At 42.6% G+C, this 25,486-nt stretch overlaps 1 long non-coding RNA gene across 1 annotated transcript in view; it reads left to right on the top strand.

Moving 5' to 3' along the window:
* The first annotated feature begins 399 nt into the window (after positions 1-399).
* LOC308069547 overlaps positions 400-25,486 on the top strand; it is a 36,888-nt gene continuing 11,801 nt past the window's right edge. Inside the window, exon 1 of the long non-coding RNA XR_013930455.1 lies at positions 400-25,044. This is a non-coding gene — a long non-coding RNA (uncharacterized lncRNA). The remainder of the gene's footprint in view (positions 25,045-25,486) is intronic.

Raw genomic sequence — 25,486 nt, 5'->3', positions numbered from 1 at the left:
GAAAAACCTCAGCCAACATGTAAAAATAAGACCTAGTGCTATAGGCTGGCTTTGCTGACTTTAAAGATGTTGAATCTTGTATTTGACCTTTCCAAACCTAACAAAACTTTTCCTCTAGCACATAGATACACACTGCTCCATCACTCTTCTCACGTAGGCAGACTTCAGTGAGCATAAGGTGAGCTGCTTTGGGGAAGCACGCTGTGCCTTGCAGGACCGGGGCACTGAACGTGTGCAACAAGCAGCGTGCACATGGGCCTGTTTCTACCAGCGGCAGATGCCATCTTCTGCCAGCTTCATATTTGCAAAAGCAACCAAAAGAGGTGTGCTTTAATACACGTATTTATTCCACTGAACACACTGTGAAAAGCCCAAGTGCAAGGGGACATTATGCTGATGAAGTAAAAACAGGAAAAAGTTCATGTGCAACTATAAATCTGCTCTTACATGACCATGCAGCTGCACTGCTGTTTCTGCAAAGCCCCTGCCGAAATCTCAGCATAAAAAAAGAAATGCCCTGCAAGTTGCTGAAGCTAGTGGGAACTAAAGTAAGTTTGCACTGTACTAAACTGAGGGAGGAAAGTGCATGACATTCTTCACAGCTGCATAAAAAGAACATGTAAATGTAAATAAGAGACCGTATCATGGTGCACAGTTCATATTTGGTCTAAAGAAGCTGTAACTCAGCATTTAAAAAGTGCACTTTCCTGAGCTTCTCTGAGGGAAAAGAGCAAAACGAGAAACATGCTGTGTTTGCTGTTTCCTAGTCAAAGTGCCTAGACAGCACCAGAGATGGGGAAGTGAAATTGCTTGGGGTAGATGGATCATACATTAAAAAAAAATTACAGAACACGGTTAAAACGCCTTGGCTCACAGTCATCCACTTGGACTCCTAGCTGTTGCGTGGTGTACCTGAGTCTATTTTGAGGATTTAGACAGACTGTGTGGTGGCACAGGCCTCATCCTAGTGCTTTTTATGGGGATGCATTTCATCCCAGTTGCATAACTGTCAACAGCTGCAGTCTGTAATAAATGTCGTATATGACAGTTGTTAAATGGACCTTTCTCGCTTGCTGCGACGTAACCGGCACGGAAAAGGTGGAAAGTGCAGTAACTGGGAAGCAGCGAGTTACCATTTAATGCTTCGGTCGCTGCGTATATCTTTTCTATGTGAAGTGAGAATGTTTTTCACTTCAAGGCAGTATACATATGCTGACAGGAATTCAGTTTAAACAGGAGATGCCATTGGTAACGGGCCACAGACACAAACACAGGCTCGCACCACGTCGTGATCTAGCTTTTTGGAATTTGTGACCTTCAGCTCCAGAAACATGGGCTTGGTAAGATAAGAAGCGCAGCTCTCCTAGCTCACCCATAGACAGGGAACTGATAAACACTAAGTAGTCTGGCATGCCTTTCTGCAGAGTGCAGGGCTACGCACACATATGATACAATTACAGCACGACTTCTTACGCTGGTAGTTTTCATAAACCATCACCAGCCAAGCCAGACCTCCCACAGCAGGAAAGCCTGAATGGCATGGGAATCAGCAACGTAACTTTGGCAAAAGGAGACAATTTAGAACGTCAGCAGCTTTCTAAGAGATCCACTAAAGTGAATATCACTTTGATTTACAAGTCATCGCAGTGGTATGGAACACCAGCAAGGTACATGTGTGAGTATATCCGTAACTGTATTCCTGTAATCTTCCAGAGCATTACAGAAGGAGCTTTGCCCTGCATGATCTCTTGGGTTTAAAAGCATTTTCAGTATCCGCAGATATAATGAGCTTAGAAGGCTGAAATAATCAATACTCTTTATTTATGTTTTTCTCATACACTGAAACAATTAATAAAGGTTTGCAAAGCTTTTGTGGGCAGATTGTTACAGGCATCAAGACCTGCCACTGCCGATGCAACTTGTGGGGGTGGAGGTATATACCCCTGTATGACATTTCCTCGATGATGGGGAAGATACCATAGGGTAATCGAAATTTTAAGTGTGCATGGTACCAAACGCTCCTGAAACACTTAAATGCTAGTACTGTTGCAGCACGGCAGTACTGACAGTAGCAGCTTTATGCATTGCTCTGCATTGCTTTTTATCATTTATAGATCCTTCAGTACAGAAGTAAGGCAGTGGTAAAAACATAGCTTCCTTGCTTGGGCAGGGGGAATTGAGGTCATTCTGCTTTTGCACCCAAATGTCAGGACCCCTCCCTCTGTCCCACTGAACGCCCTGCACCCTGGGGTCTGCTGTGGCATACAGGACCTAGGGAGGACGTTGATGAAAGAAGAGGCTGGCCTGCAACACAGAGGCTGTGGGGAGCTGGAGGTGCTTTAGGGCGGGTTTGTGCCACTGCTTTCACCGTAAGGTGAAGATTCCCAGGATGGATCCATCAAACCCAGTGAGAACAAGAAGCAAAGGCAGACAGACCCTCACATGGCCTTTGAATCCCACCGATCCCATGCATCCTAGCTGTACCATGAGCCGTAACGATACCATAACAGCTTTTGATTTAGTATCATGACAGACTGTCATCACTAATCTTCCCAAAGAGTAAGCCAAGTCTGAAGTGCTGCTCCAGATGATATCATTAGCTATAATCTTTCTCTAAAGCTAGCAGTAAGCTGTGTCACATGCCACGTAAGAAGCCGTTCTACCACAGTATGTTATAGAGTGCTTACGGACTGAGGCTTGTACCAACTTCAAGTTGCATCAACTCTTCTTTTTCTTTCCAAGAAAGAATATTTTTGCTTTTGGAGGAATGAATTACATATTGGCAGAGTGGATGATAACACTCTCTAGCTCTCACCGTATAAAAAATTAACACTGTATCAGACACAGTTTCACCAGCAGAAGGCTTAGAAATTAATACCCGTATAACCACTGACTGCAGAGCCTTCGGTGTGCACGCTGGCAATGCATTTACACACAGTGCAAACCCTGGCTGGTGGAGAGCTTCACAAGTGAAGGCGCAAATTTGGGGAAAATGCCAGAGGAGAAACCTTTTTTTTTTGAGGAATTAGACAGCTCTGGGAAGCTGTAAATCTGTCGTCTCAGCTCTGGAGTGAACAAAACATGCTGGAAACCTGGGAACATCCAGTGGCCGAGATTTCTAGGGCAAAAGGAGGATTCGTTTGCACCTTCCGTCAGCTCTAGCTACTCTTTCCACTTGCAACGCAGAAGGAGCAGGGCTAGGAACAGCCACCTGACCAAGCTTCCACTGAAGGAGCTAACTCCACTTGCAGGCAGAATTTTACCTTGTGTTACACTGATGCAGTGGCGCTGAGTCAATTTGGACTCGCTATCCGGACTCACTATTTAGACCACTGTGATTATCGTCATTTGAACTGCAGGCAGCTCAGTGATGCCCTAGTTAGGGATGTGACAAGGCTTCTAGGCACAGGAATAAAGTGAACTGCAATAACACCTGCTGGACTAAAGCAGCATTTGGTTCTTGCTGTGCAAATTACATGTATTTCATCTTTTAGCCCCACCACGTTTAGCAATACACAGTTCATCAAGATCCAAGCTATGCTGGCCAGATGTGTCCTCTCTTGATATTTGTACCAGTCTTAGCACTGGAACCGATGAAGCCTCAATAACAGACAGCAATATTATATACTATTATAGAATTGTGTATATGTGCATGTATATATGGTGTATATATAATGTAATTAAAAAATACTATGTAATTGCATTTGCCTTGCTAACAGGTTGTCTGTGCATGCAGCAGTTTCCACCATTTGGCTCCTGTTGCGCAGCTTGATCTCATCCCAAATCTGTGTGAGGACCAGGCTGTGTTGTGCACTCAGGGCTGCACAGGAGCCTCGTCCCACGCTCCGACCAGTCCCCTGGCGGGGAGACCAGAGCGATGGGACATACCTGTCAGCGCACCTGCCCCGAACACAGATAAAGCACCAAGTGCTGTATCCATGAAATGGATGCATTGCTCTGTGCTAAGATGAATTGGCTCCTTTTTTCTCAGTCAAGTCACTGGTTCTTTTATATGAAAGAAATCAGGATTGGGCTTTTTGGAATTGACTTAAAATAGCAATAATCCAACCTAATACAAATTTTCCAATGATAATCACTTCACATCATTAATGAATAAGCACTTCTATACCATTTTGGAGAATTGCCACCATTAGGAAGTCTGCTTTCTTCAGAAGGCTATTCACTAGGAAAGGAAAGGTCAAAGGCAATTATTTTGTCTAAACGATCATGACTATTTCTTTTGACAAGCACTATAACGATTTCTGGCATGGTCCTTGAGCTGAATGAAAACCTAGCTTGAATAGCCTTATCATTGAGTGTTTGGAGTGCAATTTTCTATCCTGAGTTTTTACTTTAGGCCAGTATCGGAGATGAAGAAATAATGTAGTCTTGTTTCTTCCCAAAATGGACTAGCCAGTATCTCTGGGCTTCCCAGTTTCTTTCTTCTCCTACTGCTGCCTGGCGAAGCTTTGGAAGAGCTTATTTACTGGCAGGGGAGAGTCTTTCAGGCCCTTCTAACAAAGAAATTCCTGCTTAGTACAACAATGCAAAGTAACTAGCAAGTGTTCCTGATGGAAGATCATTTGGGACTATCTCAGACCATCTGTACTAGAGACCTTGCTAGCAGCAATACATTTGGGAATTTCATTAACTACATAAATTGAAGAAGCAGCAATCCCTTCTAAAGCCCTGCCTGACATTTCTGTTACTAACATCACCTGCTTCTCACTTCAAAAATTGCATAGTGGTAAGCTTTGCATAAGCTTTTTAGGTATATTCTCCCCATGAGAATTTACCAAATGGACTGTCTCCCCATGTAAGCCAGGGAAGAGAAGCAGATCAGCCTGCCTCCTACCCCAAGATCACCTGAAGCCCAGCTGCATTTATGCGGAGCAGCCCCAGGCCAGCCCCGTGCATTGCCACACTCTTGCATGTCCCAATGAGCAAAAAAGGGTGTTAGGAGATCCCAGAGGAATGCACTGTGTCAGGCTCTTGGCTTTTCTGTGAACAAGAGTGATGGCAGCGACAAGCAGTATTGTTGCAAAGAAAATCTCTGCAGAAAATGCGATAATAATAATGATGATGATAACGATAATAATAGTTTTTTACAGTCAAACAACCTGAGATTCTGCAGAGTGATTGTAAAACTGTCAGCTGCAGTTTTCTTTTCCCAAAGTTTTTCCATTTCTCATGTCAGCTGTTCACACATGAATGCTTTGCTATAAGAAGCCATGGGAGGAAGGTAATGCTCAATGACTTGTATATTAGAGGAAACTCAGAGCAGTAGCTCGCAACAGTGTGTCTCGTGAGACATCTCCTGTGGAGCACGATAAACTTTTTGACTCCTTTTTCTTGGGAAGAGGTGGGAAGAGGCAGTACAGATTCTGCTGTAGGAAGAGTTTGCAAAGCAGCCAACTGCTTTGCCATTTGCCTCCCACCCCCCGCCTTCTGCTCAGCATCCCCGATCCCTGTGAAGGTGTAGCTAACAACAACATTAATAATAAAACCAACAATAAATAGAAACTCCTTCACACACAGCCCTGTGAAATTATATAAAGCAAGCCAAAGCTTTAGAGGACAGGAAAAAAACCAAGGATGGAATAAAAAGCAGATGGGAATGTGGTTAATGGAGAGGAATATGTTTTTGATATGGGAAGGCAGTCGTGCTAAATTTTTTATCAAACGTATCTGCACTTTCAAGAGAAACCCAAGTTAGGGTGTGAACACTAAGGCAGTGTGTTCATATGAAAACTTCCTTTGCTTAGGTAATTCCCAAAGGCTAAATATGCTGACCACTGATAATCCTTTGAAGTTGCTTCTGCACCACTAATGTTGTTGCCTGTAAGAAATGTTTGTAATAATGTATTTGATAGTTTTAATTTCCATTAAGGAAACAATAAATCATGTCATAGGTTTCTGAATTCACAGGCACAGAGAAGGAATGGCTTTTCCGGTACAGGATATTTGCTGTTTCTTTCCCTGCACATGCAAGTCTGGCCGGTTCCAGTAATGAGCGTGGAGCTGAAAAACAGCGTTTGTTGCCTAATCTCATACTTGTGCATTCTTACAGAGCCCGTGCTTACAGAGACACGTCAGCATGGGGACATCTGAGAGCCCCAGCTTCCACTCTTCTCTAAAAAGGCCTGAGATTTCCTGACTGCAGACAAAAGCTTGGAAAGATGAATGCTAAGTCCCATATGGATTTACAAGTTATCGTTCCATCAGTCTTGTGATTTGGGAATACTTCAGGTCAGCAAAACTGTTTTCCCACCTGTTTCTTTGCCTCCTTTTTCATAATAGAGAGGAAAGGAGGAAAGGGAGGAAGGCACAGGTTGAAATTTTATTTTACTTCTCTGCGAGCTGTGCGAGGGGAAAGGCTGGTAGCTTAGACTCCTTCCTCATTGCCCTCACATACATAAGGGCCAGGCTCAGCCTGGCTCCTAAGGCAGCACCAATCATGGTAACAATTTGCTGAAAAACACGATGAAATAAGATCCTTAAAGCTGACAGTCCCTGGTGTTCGGAATTAATTAAAATATATTTTAGTTCATGCAATAGCATGAACTAGACCACTCTCCCTACCTCAAAAATACAAAAATAATAGGAGGCAGCTTCCCGTCAGCCGGAGCACAAGACACTTTATGCCTTTGGACCTCAGTTCCAGGCACCAGCATATTCCAGATTCTGCTGGGTTTTGGCCCACGTTACATGGACTCTTTATTGCTTGAGTTAATCTACTGGCTGGATCAAATTCTTGTTTTTAAATCTGAGAGCAAAATGGACAAGGAGAAATCCAAGAAGAAATTGAGCAAAACATGACAGGGAGGTGATATCTTGTTTTCCACATATAGGGCCAAATGTGAAGTCAGTGGAGTAACTTTGAATGTACAGTGGTGGAGCTGAAGGCAGGATTTGGCCCTTGAAGCCATGGATTACTAGGTTTGGAAGAGAACGCCGGTCGCTCCATTGCAGCTTGGCTCTGACAAAATATGACTCCTGGACATAGTCCCAACAAGACGGGAATTATTTCAAATAATAATTGTTTTGTTTGCATAGCATAGGATTTCACTCAGTTATAAATACATCTTTTAAATTAAATTTCCCTTGAAAAACAATGATCTAAGGAACACAGTTAAACTCAGGGTGTTCTCAGTGAAACCTGGAACCTGGGGTAGGGTCTATTGGAAGCCCAAACTGCCGCTTAGTGTTTGCCATGACCACAAGAATAGGATGTTCAATCTCAAGCAGAGAGTAAACTGGCCTCGTGGTTTCCTTCGCCTTTCCTGTAACAAGACAAAAAGTTCACAGGCAGCAATGGCACAGGTTCGTGTTTGTTTTTTCTCTCTCTCTCTCCCCGCGCAGTGAGAACAGGCAAACCATGGCTTTCAAAACACTTCATCTGTGGACCACACACAGCCTGAGGTTAACACTATTATTGCTTCTTTGTCAGGCCTTTTTAATCTGCTCTGCCAAACAAATTGCTTGTTTCTTTATTAAATAGGATTTGTTTCTAGTAGCTGTCTCCCTTAACCTCAAAATAATCCCCTTCCCTAGAAAAGCAAGATCAGCCGTGTCCTCTTGTCCTCGTGGTGGAATGGCAGAGGCGACATTTCACCAAGGGAAGTTATGGAGTGTTCCCTGAACCTTTTACAGAAAAGGCAAAGCAAACAAAAACTAAACACATTTTGCCTCTCACTTTGGGGCCAAACAGTAAGTATATGGCACTCAGGTTGAACGCGGGTCACCCCAACTTCTTTAACTCATTTCAAAGACAACTGACGCTTCAGAAAGTAAAACACAACTTAAAAGACTTTTTTTTTTTTTTTTTAACAGAACATTAATTTCCTCTTAAATTAATAACTATCTATGAGATATAAGAAACTCTATCTAGAAAGCCTTTCTGCTTTCTGGGATTTTTCAAGGAATGAGCAAGATGGTTTTTGCCTATGTGTTCGTAGTAGCTATCGCTTCATGTATCTTTGGTCATTGTCACCATTTCAAAGACTTCGGAAGGTTCCCTGAAATATCTACAGGACTATTATTATCTTCCCTTGTTCGCTTTTCAGTTCACTGCTCTTGTATTCATGTTGACTCTTCTCATTTTCCTAGGGCTATAAAAAGAAGTTCTGGATCCAGGGGTCCAACTTTCTCTTTTTATTCTCTTCACAGAAAATTTCCTTCTGGGGCAGTCTTTTTTTACCTTCCGCTTTGCCTTCCGCTTTTTTTCTCACCAGTTTTGCTTTCCTAATTGCGTATTAACCCCTTGCTTGTTCATCGCTTCGGGAGTGCTGTTTGCTCTCATGCCAGGCATGCTCCCGAACACTTGGAACAGTGCAGTGTGGCTCGGTGTGAGCCACGGGGCTAATGGACCCCAGGTATCACCCCCTCTTTGTCCCTATGCTTAGTAGCCCTGTCCAGAAGGACGGGGCTAATAAATGCACAGTCGTGATCCAGTCAGATCAAGGTCCGATTTCTTCTCTTGTTGACTGGCAGGTGACAGTTAAATCTTTCCTTTCAGACTGAGACTGACTCAAGGATGTGGGAAATATTTTGATTACATCCATCTGGGATTTGTACTATATGAAAAAGATAACTTCCTATTTTTCAGAGGGCATGCCATCTGGAAGTGTGGTATATTCCCAAGAACGGCTATCTTTGCAGGGGTTTTTCCCCGGAAGGGACAACCAACATGCCAATTTTGGTTGGAAAGACTCCGGTCTAGTCCAAACCAAGTCAATTTATTTACTTATTCTGGTTAATTATGCTGTGCTTTGAAGCCCGCTCTGTTCAGGGAAGAGAGGAAGCAAGGGCAGCTGTGAAGTGAACCTACTGGTTCTACAGACACAAGAAGGGCCACCCTCTTCTTACTCCTCTATCACTTGTGCTGTCTGTGTCCCTTGTGGAACGGGAGTGTTTCTTGGCGGCACTGGCTTGGGGGGCAGAGAGAGACACTCAGCTCCTCGCTCCACGGGATGGAGATGGGCAATTTAGCACCTCTGCCCTTGCACCGGGGCAAAGACGGCTTCCTAGGCTGACCAGCGAGGGAATGGCAGGGGAATTTCACATCTCTGCTTCTCCTCTGGAGCAAGTAGACACACACGGGGCCTACAGAGACAGAGAAATGTTTCTTGGCACACCTTAAACTGAGGTCACTCAGCACCTTCTGCTAGAAACCCCATGAAACTAACCAGAGAGACAGATCGCTGATACCTTTGAATGACAGTCAGTATTTCAAACACAGACGATTTAAAGTATACATCATTCCAGAAAAGATCTGAGTTTAAATAGTAAACCTCAGTACCGTGCATATGCAATAAAACTGTTAGAAACTGGCATCTGTGTTTTGTACTAGTGTGTGGCAGCACACTCTTCTTAAGTCAATTTTTCAGAGAAAAAATGAACAGGAAAAAGTGGGTTTGTACTGTTAAAGTTTCCCAAGAGTGTGGTCAAATCAGCTGGCTGTCACTTGGAGAGGATGAGAGTAGCCCAAGGAGCATCCAGCAGAAGAATGCCTAAAAGAATCGTCCCTTCTCTCCGTCGATGGAGTACACGCTGCTGAAGCAAAAGTGACTTACACAGTGGCATCCACAAAGTGAATTTTTCCCCCTTGAGACAAAAAAAACCAAAGCAAACTCCCAACAACAAAATGACCCGCGTGTGTCACTGGGTGCTACAGCTTCCACCCCCAGCCCCCATCCCCCACCCCCCACCCCCCCCCACCCCCCACCCCCAGAAAGACAAATGCAGGGCAAATTATACGGTGGAAGGCTGTGCTGAGATGGTGGCTGAACCAAACGAGGGGAAGGAAAACGTAGTGACATCTGCACCGAAATATGGACTGTTCTGAACTTGTGCAAACAAATTATTACGCAATATGAAGTTTCTGTGTGAGGTAAGCTTATATTTATAGACGTTTTATGTATAGATGTAGAACAGAAGAGTTGTGTGGTATAGTGGGAGTTTCTTCCTTTCAATGATTAGATATGCAGAGGACCACCACAAGAACAACAGGAAGAAGAAGAAAAAAGTTTGGTTTTATCACACCCAATTGAAAATCACGGCATATTTCTGATAGGAACCCAGAGGGTGTTAATATCCTATTGGTGATCTGGCAATACTGCAGGGATGTCATTTTGAGCACCCCAGCAGAACTGCTGGTCGGACAGGAGGTCAGAAGGGAAAGCACGTGTCTGGAGGCCAGGCACCTGTTCCTTGCAGGGGGAAGGCAGCCCAGGGACTGCGAGCCTGCCACGAGCACTGCCTGATGCAAACCCCACGCTGCGGCTCACGTGGGTGGCACGTAGCTGCTCGGTCTCCATCAGGAGCACAGCTGGACCCAGCCCTGGGAGCCACCAAAGGGACAGGGGGAAGCGGTGTCTTCTGAAGAGGGAGCCTGGGAAAGCACCAGGCAGAGGGAGTATGCCAAAGCTTGTTGTGAAAAGCAATTGGCAAACAAAATATTGATGTCTCCTGGTCCTGCGTAGCTGGCTGTGTAGGTGTCTGGGAACTGGCTAACCGGCTGGATGAAAGGAGTCGCTCTCCCTGAGGAGACAGAAGCAGAGGTGTTGTAATAACTGTATGATTTCCCTGATACTGCACGCAAATAAATCCTGTTCAGCAGAGCCAGCTGCACCCAGGATATAGCGGAGTGAACAACAGAACCCAAACCAGCATCCCCAGGTACAACCGGGTGCCTGCTACCGAACCACAGACGTGTCACCCAACAGGGCAGGGAGCCCCTCCGAGGGGAGGCTGCCCTGACAGGTCCGAGGTAAGCTGTGCTCTGTACCGTCCATGGAAAACACAGGCAGGCACGACCCCCGCGTGTCTCGCTGAGCTCACCACAAGCCTCCACTCTCCGCAGCTGTCGAGGGGGCAAGTTCCAATGGCATGCTATCCTCTCTGCCAGTCACCGGCACAATGCAGCAAACACTTGAGTCAATAAAATCAGCAAGAAGCCATTAAGAACAAAATTCAAATGAGTTATTTTAAATAAAAGTGGAAGGCAAGCAAAAAGTCACTATGAATAGCAGATTCAGCTAGCTTGGAATCATGTATGGCCAGCCAAGGAGGATGTTCCAAAAAAACTGGGGGAAAACTGAGAACAGCATGTTCAGCTAGCTTCCCTTAGAAAAATTAAAGTTAAAAAAACCCCATGACATCTCAACATCTCTGACAAAAGGCTTGCTTCTCCCACAGGGCCTCGTGAATGTGAATAACAAGAAGTTAATGTTGTTGAAAGGAAGAAAATGGGATAATCTGAAATGTGGTGCTAGCACATATCCTCGTGTGCCTTCTGGTTAGAAGAAAAGTACTAATGTTAGCAACACTGCCAGAAAAAGGCAGGGGCTCTTTCCAGACCTGAGCAGCCACAGACATATGCTTCAATTGCATCAGACATAGCAATGGAAATAACTATAAAAAGCTTATCATAGCAAGGTGGGAGGGGACAGCCAGTAGAGAATTTAAAGCAATTAATTTGATAAAGTTTATCAGAAATCTTTGTGCAGCTTGCATAGCAAAGTACTACAGAAAAAGCATAAAGAAGTTCTGAGGGATAGAAAAGGAAAATCAATCCCTTATGAAAAATATATTTGAATGGGGACGTAGAGAATACAATGAATTTCCAGTTATTAGAAAGGAAGACATTATATTATCACTATATTTTATCACCAAACTCATCTCAGGTTGACAAGTAAGCAAGGGTCACGCCGTAAAGAGAAGTACGTCAGAGTAAGGGCTGTCAAATGTACATCAAGTGTGTTAAATTAATATTTATAATTTCAGAAAGATTTATAAAAAAAATCCCCCCCCTCCCTCCTTCAGTAGCCAGTTAATCTAACAAAGTTTGCTTGAAGATATGTTAGCTTCCATTTATATGGATGGTCTTGGAAGATCTGAGGGATCAGCTTAGTAGTGTTTTGTATAGCAGTCGTTCTGCAGTCCATCTCTGCTGGCAATCTCAGAACGCATAGATCTGTGCAGGCGAACTGAATATAGGTAAGTGTATATTCTGAGTGGATAAAAGCTCGTGGCAACCATCAAGTACAGGTAAACTTACTGGGTCTAAAAATGGATGAGGCTAGCATTTTTCAATTTCCCACTTCTTAGAAAACTTTTCCAAAGGACTAAGTACATCTTTTCCAGGCAATGGAGTGCAGCTTAAAATGCACTGTTGCAATAAGTGTCTATCTAATCCAGGAAAACAGGTTATGTTTTTAGACATATTAGCAAAAACTGTATTAATTAATCCATTTTTAAATATCATTTAGCCTCCTGCAAGAATAACGGGAGGAACAAATTTAAAATATTAGGCCTATGAATAGCTAGCGTATTTTCTAAAGCCCTGACTGTAAGGGGAGCTGAATTTTGCCTTAATACACATTAAAGCAGGTGCTGATGCATTGAAAAATATTTTTCTTTCTGTCTCCGGATAAAGTCATCATAGCTGGCATTGTTTCATCAGTGCTGAATTACAATTCTTGTGACAGTACTGTGACACAAATCCTAAAATGTGGACATTTCTGTATCCTATGGATTTTTTAATCTGGAAGGCAAAACAGATAAGCCAGGATACAACGAAGGATTAGTTTGGAGAATTCCAAGTTTATTTGTGCTTCTACCTCCTCCTTTTCTTTGGCTTGATGGTGGTCTGCAATCCTCTCAAGCACTACCCTCCTACTGATGCTCACGCAGTGCTGATTGACTCCTCCTCTACTGGCAGGGAATCGACCTCAAAAGTCTTCCAGTTGCCACCTTGTCGAACTGGCTTTGTCACTGTGAAAAGATGAGTTTACTGGAAGGCGAAATCCCAAGTTAAATAAAAAATAATGCTTGTGATTAATAATTCTTGATACAACTTTTGCAGTGCAGAAGTATAAGCAGTGTATCAACCACATCTGGAGCGTGCTTGGGTTTATTCAGGAGGAGACACTGGAATGTGAACGTGGATTAGGTTGGGCCGTTATGAACTTGAAGAATTTAGGTCAGGCACATTGCAAATCTGTTATCGCATATTTTTTTCCAGGATCGAGATGAGAACATTTAAAAAATAAAAGCCAAACAAATCCTTAGGGTCAATTATTGATCTTACACCATGGTTGAATTTGATTCAAAGATCGAAGTCCATCATTTACAGTAAACAATCTTTTATTTATGTAGTTAGGTGTTGATCTGTATTTTAGTTCTCATGTCTTTATCAGCAGTTTCTTATTTTCCTTAATCCTCTCCCTTCTGCGCTGCACATCACCAGAAGAAATTATCTTCTAAAAAAATCTGTTTTCTCTGAATGTAACAAAGGTTGGAAGGTGGAGAAGTGGTGGGCAATCCTGACTGCTGATGCTGTGGCAGTGTCTAGAAATGGAGGCTCTTAGGTAGAAGCTCATAACGGTATTTCTATAGATAACTGATGTTTTTCATGAGCTGCCTCGGTGATCCCTTGAGCAGGACCCTTCTCTCCGGCCCTTCCCGCAGGCAGGCACACTTTCAGCAGACGGGAAATAGAAGCTCTTTCTTTCCCAGGGCACAGATGGTGATTCTCCTCCCAGACCTCATCTCTGAAATTGTTAGGCAGGTGGGTAATGGACCATTTAGATAACTTTTGACAACTCTATCATTCTGTTTTCTGCTTTCAGTGGATATGCCAAGGAGTTAGGAAGCCAAAGTCCCCGACAGACTCGTGAGGCAGAGGGGTATCTCTCTGACCCTCCCACTCACAGTTCACGGTGCTGCTTCTCGGCTCTCTCATCCCAGCCCTGTCAGTGTTACCCCTCTCAGAGCAGAAGTCCTAAGGATGACAGGACTGGTTCTTGTTCAGCATCTGAGTGGTGTGAGTGACAACAGCTACTGAGAGATGTCAGTTCTCCAGAACAATTATTTGCAGATTTGTGAGGCTGAAATCACCAGGGCATTGTGCAGATTCAAAGAACCGGTTTCTCCTAAAGCCCCAGCCACTAACACCAAGCCTTCTGAACTAAGGTATTATGTACCCCCAAATTTCTGCAGGTTCCAGAATCACAAGAATTACAGGTGTGCAAGCCCGATTCCTCTGGTTCCCTGTCACAAGCTTGACTTTCTTGTGCAGAAATGGATAATGAGGTGTAGTTTTAGTTTAGGGAAAATCATGTGTGCTGATAGCTTTTGTGCTGTATTTTTCCTTTTCCCCAGATGGTAAACATTGCAGTAATAATTATAGCAGTAGAGTGGATATTACTCTCGTCTGCAAAGTCTTTAAGTACTGAAAAATGTACCTGAGACATTAGGAAGTAAAAGAGGGTGTAGTCTATTTTAAAAGGCAGTTATCCAGTTCCAGGTGGTTGGAGGGCAAGATCAGAGCCTTCATTCATGATGTGGGTGGTCTGGACTGAAAGCTGAACTCTGTGCAAGGGAGTGGACTGCACAGTGGGAGAAAGAAAGGTTGAATTTATTACTTTATTCTGTTAAGTAGAAGTTATCCATGGAATATCTGTAAAGGCAAAGTTGTTGGTAGAACTGGCAATACTTAGTTTTAATTTACTAAAGATATTTAAGAAGATTTTAGCAGAAAAAAAAAAAGAAGAGGAAATTCATTTTCAAATTAAAAGTGGCTGTGGGGTAAGTCTCAGCTCTAAAACATTCTGAATTTTGGAAAATCTGGATCCAAATCTATTGGGCCATGGCAAGCTCTATTTCTTGTTAAAAATCTTTATTTTATATCCCCAGGGGTCTCCCTGTGCTTGTGTCATTTATAGACCTTAAGGGCTTTTTTAGGAAGGGCAGGGTAGATTTCTTCCCCTGGTGATGGCATAACAGGACCCACACCATAAAGGGAGGTTTGGAAGTGCTACAGTGGTATAAATTATCAAGATCAACTTTCTGGCCAACACATATGGATTCCAATCCATTACTCATAGGCAAAATACTCCATAATCATATTGCCAGTTTTACAAGCAAAGCCTTTTCAACCACATTTTAATCTGCTAAGTATTTTTCTGTCAAAGAAAGGAAATGCCAAAGAGAGGAAATGCCTTTTTTGTTTTAATTTTAAAAAAAATAATTGTACTTCTGCACTCCATGGGACATTTACACCTGAGTTTGTGATACAATGAAGATGGGAGCAGGTGCATGACTTCTGCATCACTGCTGGGAAACACTGGACCAAAGCCTCTGTCAAGATCACTGAAAAAAGACCTGTTACTAGTGGCACAAATCCCATGTATGACAGCACAGACTCTGGCCCAACATACTTTAAAGATCACTAAAGCAAGGTCACTAAAGACAGCAAATAGAGAAAATGGAGAAAAAATTATTCTAGGGCAGCTCAACTGGAGCAAGTGAATAAGGAAGCAGCTTTACCACTCATTCTGCATGTTATTTACCTTTTCAAAGTCAGCTATAACTGGTCTAAAAAGTTTAACATATTTGAAGCAAGTTTAAGGTTGGAATTTTGTTTAGAAAAATAGAAATTATTGTTTCCTAGATTTCTGGGAAAACACTATGTTCAACTGTGTTCGATTAGTTCTTGTTATGAGCTATTCCCAAACAAATTTGTGGTAGGACCAGAGAGGATACGGAATACCTGGAAACATCAAAACCCACGGGCATGGACCTGGGCAACCTGCCCTGATCCAGCTTGCTTTGAGCAGGGGGCTGGAGAAGACCAACTCCCGAGGTGACTGCCAGCCTTAGCAGTTCTGTGATCTTGGGACTGTATCCCACCCTGTTTTAAACATTATCTGGAGAACATTGCTTCCTGGGACTCGAGTTGTTTAGAATAGCACGCAGCCAGGACTTGAATTCTGTTATCCTTTTGTTGGGGTTAACCTCAGCAGGCAGCTGAGCTCCATGGCCCTCCTCCGGCAGGACAAGGTGGGGAGAATCAGAAGGGCGAAAGTGAGAAAACTCGTGGGTTGAGAGAAAGACAGTTTCATGGTAAAGCAAAAGCTGCGCATGCAAGTGAAACAAAATAAGGAATTAGTTCACCACTTCCCATGGGCAGGCAGGTGCTCAGCCATCTCCAGGAAAGCAGGGCTTTCCTGTAACAGTGACTTGGGGAGACAAACACCTCATCCCCAGAGTCCACCCTCCCTCCTCCTTTCCCTCAGGTTTTATTGCTGGGCACAACATCATATGGCCCAGCTATGCCCCCTCCCAACTCCCAGTGTCCCCCCAGTCTACTATGCTGCTACTGGTGGGGCAGCATGAGAACTGAAAGCCCCAGTGCTGTGCAAGCACTGCTCAGCAATAGCTAAAGCACAGGCATGTTATCAACACTGTTCTGGTCGCAAATGCAAAACACAGCATCACACAAGCTACCACAAAGAAAATTAACTCTATCCCAGCCAAAACCAGTATACCAGTTCTTTTTATTATCATTGTGCTTATTTTCCTCAACTGTCTCCTCTGGTCACTTTACATTCAGTAAGCAAACCCACTATTTTATAGTTGTTCCAGCATTTTTAGTTCATTTAAACAGCAATTCCAACAAGCTAGCTCTGTAATTTGTTTTAAAAATAATGTATTTCAGTGCATTGGATGTATTCAGCAACTTTGCAGTTGTAAAAGTCTTTGCCAAAAGAAACCCCATAGCGGACTGGCGTCAAATGTAACAGCTCAAGCAAGAGGAGCTCTTAGCTACTGGCTCATTTCCATTCTCCTTTGCAACCCTACAAATCCGGAATCAGTTATTTCAGATTCAAAGGGTGTAAGCAGGAACTGAAACTGGAATTAGATGTCCCTACTCTGCACTGGTATCAGGCTTTTGTGCTGCAGACAGCCATGAGCTACCAGATGTCCTAAAGCCACACTGCCTGCAGCTTTCTAAAGCTGTCGTAGCTTACAAACTCCCAGTGGTCACCTGGAGGGAAGAGAGCTGCATTGCACACATTTTTTACTCATTATGCTGACTAGAAGAGGAATTGATTACCAAAAAAAAAAAAAAAAAAAACACCTAGAAGACACTCAATGGAGAACAGAGCAAAGGCAATTGGGACAGACTCAGCAGTGAACTGAAAGTGAAAAACAAATTAACACAAGGGACTATCTGCTATTGCATGTCACAGTGAAAGGCTCTTGGATGGCTGAAGGCAACCAGAATGCCCCAAAGCGAGCAATCTGGCAATTACCAGCCTCCTCCTGTGGTTTATTGCCTGGTGTATCATGTCCTGAATACATTAGATACTACAGCCTCATTCATCACAAATGCACTGTGCTGGAATCAAAGGTCAGGGGCAAAATTAATGCTGGGGAGAAGGAATGGCCTAAGTGTGTGTGGGAGGGGGGAGATGGTTATTTCTGTTTTAGCTTAAGTTGAAAGATTGCTGTGTATTTTTGTATGCAAAGCTTTTCACTAACAGCCACTGAAAGGCCACAAAAACAAGCAGAGTACAGAATTGCTGGGCTTACGAGCATATGGATGATGGTTATTATAAAGCTCAATTAAAAAATCCTAGATATACTAGGTAAACATTAAAAGTTGGTTTCAAACTAACAAAAGCAAAACCTAAGGATGCTAAAAGGCACAGCCTATCCCTTTTGTGAGAATGCCGTAATCCTTAGTCACAAAAAAGGGGACTTAAGCACACAATAGGAGCTTTATTGCAAGCTGTTTCATTTTGCTTTGCCAATTTAATTCGGGTTTCTAATGTACCTTTCTGAGAATCTTGAGAAAATTGTACGTAGAAGAGATAGCAAGAGACTCTCTTGCATTTGGGACTTTATGAGATGTCAGAGAAATAAATGTGGCAAAGACTTCAGAGTTCGCTAGGGTCTCCAGCTGAGTCACTGGAGAAACCGTAAGCAAATACTATGGGAACCAGTAAGTCCCATTAGAGGCTGTATGCACATTTCTAACTTGCTCTGCATGCAAAAGCAGCTCAGAAAAAAATTCCATATTTATGAAATCTGAATTCACTTCAGAATATTTTAATAACAATAATAGCTTGATTAAGATCTAAGTGAAACTATGAAGCTCCAAAATGAGTTATTTTAATAGTACATAATTTTCCCTTTTGAAGCTTTGCCTAGAAAGGAGTTAATCCTCATGGACTGGAGAACACAATACACATAGGAAAGACCTTCTGAATGGTTATTCATTTCTGTAATGTTAATGCCACACAAGCAATTGTGCAGGCCCCACCCACACAATTAAGATGGCAAAATTAAGCTCTCTTAAGCCCAGGTATTGCCAAAACTTAGATTGCCTATACAATTGCTGTTCAGCCCCCTTCCATGCGAGCTTCGCGATAACATCGCTAGTTTTATGGGTAAAAACTATTTTTTTACGCCGCTGGAGTCTGCCTTTAAGTACAGAATTGACTGTTCAAAGAGCTCGATAGCTGTAAGCTATTTAGACTTCACAATTCAGCTACTGACCTCCTTATTACCCACCATCTGAAGCCTACACAGAATCTTTAATTCCTGCATGTGAAGCGAAGCTGCAGGAAAGATGATGATGAGAACATGCCACAGAAGAAGGTACCATAATGCACACAACACAAGAGGACTAAATTAGGGATGCTCATGACAACGTCAAGAGTTGTGTTTTCAAGTGCTTCAGCACTTGCTAAATATATTTTATCTAATGATCTGATTTCTTAATGTTATTTCCTGGAATTTTTTTATGTCTGAAGATCCAGTAATAAACCACCATCAAGAACAGGGCTGAATTCTGATATGTACAGCTGTCATATAATTGAACAAGTATAATTAATAACAGAAGAGTTATGATAGGGGTTATTCATTCCCCAACATACATCCTGTGTCAAAGGGATGTAATAGAAGAAATTGCCAATGATACCCAGCCCGAATCACTCTACCCACGTCCCTCAGGAAGATGGGTATTGTTTAGGTCTGACCTGGGAGCACAACTTCCCGAAAGGCTAAGCCGAAACAAAGACTCACAGCCACTGAAAAGGAGAATTTGCTCTCCCCCCATCCCCCATCCCTTCTCCTCCATCCTCCTGCCTGCATAATGCTACTTCTTTCCTTGCACTGGTTGTCCCACTTGCTGGATCTTCCCTGGAACCGAACCGGCTTGCTCACTGTTGGGCATGCTCGTAGCTGTAGTTTTCTGCCAAATCAGCAAATGCAGGCAAAGTGTGCACCAAAGTGCGATGGTGCGGTGTTGGCACAAACTGAACTGACAGAGGAGTACAGCTGGGAGCAGAAAGAAAGGGGCAGTGGGAGACCTTCCTCTTTCTCAGCTGTGAGCCGTTTGGTCAGCTTATCCTCACTGTTTAACCGGGAGCCTCTGATTCTGCTACTTTGGCAAGGGCGCGAGTGGTCAAGTTTTGACTTCAAACCAACACGTGCCGCAGCCGCAGCCCAGCAGAATGGTGTGAGGGGCCGACAAGACGCTCCTCTGGCTCCACAGGGCTCTCTCTGCCCCAGTGTCAGCAGCTTCCTGCACACAAAGGAAGAACTACAGCTTTCCCAGACACGTCAAAAGACCTTTTCACAGTGGGAAGCATCTGGCAATCCAAATGCAGGGTTGCTCCCTGCTAGTCCTACAGTGACTTGCCCAAAGGGCCGTGTTTTGTTCAGCCCCCTACGGCACAAAACTGAGCTTCATGAAGCCTTAAGTGTTCCGTTTCCACAAGTCTATGGCACCTAGCTCAAGGGATGAGACACTGCGTTGACATCACAAAATCAGTCAACACTGCCTGGGACATCAGTGTACCATGTCACCTCAGGAAGTACTCTCTTCTAAAATAAAAAGTTGCAGCTCATCGTTTCCAGATTTCTACGTCCTCAACTCTGAGTGTGACAAGGATCAATAGGCTTTTCATTTCTATCACACAGGTGTCTCAACACCCAGCCTCTGATGGGCACCTCACAGTCAGAACAGGGCCTGGCGTAAAGCTGCGCTGGGTTCTGTTTTGGTTGTCCCCCCGACAGACACCGGGGGAAAATTATTTCACCTCCCTCTGCCTCATGTACCAGTCTGCTGCTGAAGGTGGTGTCGCAAAGCGCTGTTCATTCCTATCTGTGATGGGACTTGGTATTTCTGTGCATCTACCTCTTTGGATTTCAGGCAATGACTTGTGCAAGACATGATATTATCTCATCGCTGGTGTCACATGAGCTTGTACTTATAGGGATTTATTTCTTGGCCATCTGAAAAGGAAATGATCTAATTACAGACTAACATCGTAGGATCATTATTATGTTAGCTGCCCAAGCCTTCAGACTGAGACCCCTTTTTGCATTGTCTGTAGTTTTGCAGTTTCAGCTCTTTGACCTGATTTCTTTCATCTCATGAGGCTTCCTCAGCCTCTTTTTTAAATAAAATTTTCTGCCATAAACCACACTAATTTCTAAGAACGCAGCTGAAAAGAGAGATGCTATTTTCCTGATGCCAAATCTTCCATATGAAAACTCTAGCCTACATGTAGCTTTGAGCAGGGACTAGAAATTCAGGGTACAGGGGGTGTTTAGGGATTGTCCTTCGAAAAACCAATGAAATTTAGTGATGTAGCAAACGTCTGGAAAAACTGCAGTTTGCATATGTTCAGCAGAGATGTGCCAGAACTTCCTAATGTAACTCTTCAGAGATGCTGTCTGCAATGAGTACACTAGACTTCCTAGGCTCTTCTGCAGCAGGAAGGTTTATAACCTAATACCATTAATAATTGCTCCTTCAGATCAAGTTGCAGGTCTGTGCAGCAGATTCAAGGTTTCTCGCGTGCTGATAAATCCTGTTATTGTCAGTACAATTAGACAGTTGATTTTTTTCTTGTTTGCATCCTTCACAAGCTTAAGAAATCTGGCATAAACCCTCTCCTTTAAAAAAAACACAACACCAACAGTATAAAAACCATGCAAAGTGATTATTATTATCCCCATTAAACAGATTTCCATCTGAGAAATGTGAAGTTTACAGCCAAATGTATCCATCGCTTTTTGGGTATCCAGCCAAGAAGTAAAATTTGCCGTTTTATTAGTATTATTATTATTTTGCAGAGTACATGGCTTGACACATCTGTAGCTGTGTGTTCTTGGCCTCCTGCAGATCAGATTCAGGTCTCAGAGTTAGGCAGTGGAAAAATAGGGAACGCACAAGATAAAGACTACGTGCAAAAAACATGGGGGGGGGGAAGTGACCTCACCCCCCCCCCCCCCGCCATATCTGAACTGGCATTACATGGTGGAGTACAGCTAAGATGGGAAAGGGACTTCCTGACTGAGGACTGACTGACAGTAATACCCCTTCAACACATTTCTGTGAAGTTACGCACCAATATTAAAGTTCGTTATTAAAGTTCCTGTCATGTAAATAGGCATATACACTTCCCCAAAAGTATTTGGTCAGACCTATTTCACTGTCAGGTTAGTCTTTCTGTGGGTTTTCTCTCATTTGTTTATATGAACAAAAATAGCATGAATTTATTAGTACATTTTATTTAGAATAAGTATAACCACTGTTTGCACAATAATTATGGCAAATATTTGTATAGCAAAGATGTTACATAGATACAAAGATAATAATGATTTAATTATAAGATTAAACTTTTCATTGTGATGTATTATACAATTAATAACTTTTATTTCAGGAAAACTCAAGTCTAGCTACAGTAATCACTATTACACTGTGAACTCGGGCACGGGGAAAAGTTGATGACAACTAGATGTAATGTTAGTCACACAGTATTAAAAAACAAGTGGAGGAAATAAAATACATAATATTTTCTTTGAAACTGTTGAGCCATTCTAACAAACACACAGAACCACTTGTAATTAAGATAAACACAACATCCTCTTTGCACTGCTGTGCTTACAGCTCTTTCAAATAGCACATATGGTTTGTACTTTTATCGAGTGTGCTTAGACCCTTTTCTCCTAACGAACGATTGTACGTGTTGTAGTTGGGAAGCAAAACAAGAGTAAGTTAAATACACTCTGGCTGCCTCAACTCAGAATTTCCTTGCATTTATGGATTTATATTAAATCCCTGAGGTTATTTTAAAATTGTTTTCAGTGTTATTTTATCATTAATCTTATTACCATCCAAAAAAACTGGCTGAAAATGATTGCTTTGAGGATTGGCAAACACATTTGTACAGCTTGAAACAATTTATTGAAAACATGTTGCTTACATAAGAGAACATGCTGTCTTTAAATGCTGTTGGTAAGAAACGTTCATTTCTTGAATTTCCTTTCTATTTATGGGCTCTGAAGACAGGAGAAATACTATTTAAAGTGCATCTACAGGTTGCATACCTTTTACAATCACCTTATTTTAACTTCAAGAAAAGTGATCCCCATCGTCTAGCTGTGACTTTGCAGTGGGCTCCTTCAGCGGTGGCATACAGCAGCACACAAGCCCACGTAATATGCCTTTGAAAAATATTTGATCTTTTCTCCAAAGGAGAAACCTGTGACCAGTCATGCTGTAAACCAGTGAACATTGGTTTAATAATGATAAGGGTTTTAGTTTCAGTTCAACAAAATAATCATTTTTAGCCAAATATACTTCTGTGGGCACAGTAGGTACAAGAAAGTGATTTATGGTAATGCATTTCCTTAATTTTTTCCCCATGTATTTGCCATCTCTATAATACTTCAGCCATTTACACATTTACATAACTCCCTAAGACGAAATACAAATATCTTCACTATTTATACCTAGTGAAAATAAGGTACAGCCAGAGTTACACAGAGCATACCTAGAAGAGCAACAGTATGAGCCTCCCCAAATAGTGAGTCCCAGTTCAAAGAAGACAAAATTTCCTCCGTCACGAGTGTGATGTTAGCTCTAGGGGTCAGGTCTAGTCACTGATAATATTAGCATGCAAGCCCCACACTTTCCCCCCACCCCAGCAAGCTGGGCACCCATCTCCCTTCTCTGGGGCACACGGTGGGTGCCCTGCCAGGGGAACGGTCTAGGACATTCCCCAATCGCCAGATAAGGCAGCAAAACAAACCACTCCATCCGTTCCAGATTTTTAAAAAAATATTCACCTTCCAGAAAACATACTATTTCAGATGCCACTTTTAACCGATACCTGATTCTTAAATATTTATATTGCCCTTTATTAAGATTTTGAGACAGTTATGTGATTTTCTTCTGCAGTTTTAAGTCCTGCTACTTCTGCTGTCTGTGTAAGCAGCAAATACAGAGGATTTTTCCCTCTCTGCTTTCCTGGTCTTCCACTGATCAAGTACCTAGTCATCTGTTTTGCCTTAGAACACAGAAGCCCAGAGCTTGCCACCACAAATGGCTTCTTATGCTTTCATTAACTTGGGAAGGGGCTGAAAAAAATAAAAGGAAACTCTGAAGTCTGCAATATGTGCAAGTACCGTAAATCCCAAAGCTTTTAACAAAAGTTCAGCCCTCAGAGCATCTCCCAGGGGGACAAAAGAAGTCTATTAACTTTCAATGGCAAAATTTTGCTACCACACTTCTAAGTCAAGGTTTTAAAAAAATGTAATCTCAGTTTCTGAATTTCTGTAAATCCATCTATCTGGTTAGATACGAAGTTCTGGCTGTGTATCTGTCTGCACTTAAATTTCATACAGGAACAAATGCAAATCCTTTCTCTAGTCTGAAGAAAAAGAGCAAGAGCTGGCTCACTGAGGAACTCAGCTAAAATCCCGCATTTTTAGCTTTCTTCCCCATGCAGTCACTTGTTTCGAGTTCACAAAGGCTGGACCGCAGTCCAGCAGCCCAACTTGACCCTCCTATATTAATTTACTCATTTTTTTTAATATCCAATTTTGAATGAGGAGATGACATATGTACTTAGGCATTCAGCACAGCTTCCTTTTAAAATTAAATATAGCTGTCTTTTAAAAAATTGAACTTTGGAAACATGCTAGATAGAAAGATTCCTCCAACCACAAGTATGCATAACTTATAATCACAGCTAGACTTCAAAGATCCTGCCTTAACACCCACACCAGTGTCTTTTTTATTGCAATTCTTTTCTAAATAACTAATTGCCTGCTAAGTGTTAAATAAGCAATTTACACTTTCCCCTTTATTGTTCATGGGGCAGTTGACATGACATTGAGAGCACAGCTACCAGCTTAACTGACAGCAACACAAATTTGGTTGAGCCACTCCATCCCAGTTTCCCAGGGGTATCAGGTGTGTGTAAGGACTGCTCTCCTTCATTGTGCTGGGAAAGTTAGTTAAGTAAGTTTTACCATGTTCTACTCGAGGTCTAATTCAGCATCTCCTGCCAAGTAACACTATTCCTTGCTTAGACCGATCACAGAGGGTTTAGTTTAGCTCTATTTTTTGGCTGTTCTCCGACTCCCGAAAGCTGAGATTTTGCATAGAAAGTGCACAGCCACCAGCAAACATTCTGCAGCTCGCCTTGCACATAGGCTGATGCGTCACTTCTGGTTCCCCAGTAAGACACAAGTTCCTGTATGTTTGTTTGCCTGAGTGCCTTAAAATGAAAGTCAGCTTTTTGGAGTTGTATTTGTACTCCGCTGGCGTCTCCTTCCCTCCCACCCCAAGCAGCACGTCTCTTTCCAGAGCTGCTGCCAAGGGAGGGGGCTGCGCCGTCCCAGCCACCTCCTGTCACCATGCTCTGAAACCATGCCAAGTTAAATGCTCTGGGTGCCACAGCTCACCATACAGATTGATCCAGGCAGGTAAGAGATTTCTGAAAGACAACACTAGGTTTGTGTTTCTGGTGCTTCCCCCACCACACCTAGTCTCTTCTATTGAGCTTCTCACTAAAAAAGAATCCAAAAAAACTATAATGGAAACCTAAGAAAACCTTCAGCCATTTGCTAGTAAGTTCCTCGACTCCAAACAGTAAGAGACAGATTATGATAATAAGATCCTAAAAAAGCGTCCTAAAAAAGGGAATGTTTACTGTCGCTGTCAGTAGATCATGCTTGTCTTGAGATAAGCCAAGAGATTTTCTCATATATTGAGAAACTTCTAAAGATCAGTAGTCAGGTTTTCACAAACTATAAGATACTATCAATGGGGATCAATCGGGATCAATGGCCTGCTTTTTATTTAGACACAATTTATTTTGCAGTTTATTTCTGTCTGGCAATGCACGGACTAGTCACACAAAACCAACTAATCTGAATTACTACCAGGTAAGTAGAATTTACTTTCTAATCACCTTGTTAGGTCAGCACTATTCACTGACATACAATTACATTGATATGGGCAGTAAAAATAGTTCACCTATTTTCTTCTTTAAAGGTCAAGCCTGGACACTTATGGTAGCTGTTTCCGTTTCTATGAGCTTTAGATCTTCCCAGAAAGCCATCAACCTCTCCCTCCTTCCACAACCAGCTGTGTAGGAAGCCTGGGGAATCTGACCTTCTCTGTCGGTGGTCAGAATTAGGCTAACCGAGTACTTTTACTCTGTTCGCATTCCCAATTTCTGTTTCATGGTTACAGTAACTTAAAGCTCCTGTACGAAGCCTACCTGTCCGTATAAATGCTCAAAATAAGAAGGAGCAGAGCCAGTTATGTCCTGTTGACCAAAGTTTATTTTAATCTGCATTAAGCACTCAAAGTTATTTTAGAATG

The sequence above is a fragment of the Falco punctatus genome, assembly GCF_963210335.1.
Source record: "Falco punctatus genome assembly, chromosome: 1".
Classification (NCBI taxonomy): domain Eukaryota; kingdom Metazoa; phylum Chordata; class Aves; order Falconiformes; family Falconidae; genus Falco; species Falco punctatus.
The sequence above is the reverse complement of the archived record's forward strand: the minus strand, read 5'-3'. Positions and strand labels throughout refer to the sequence as shown.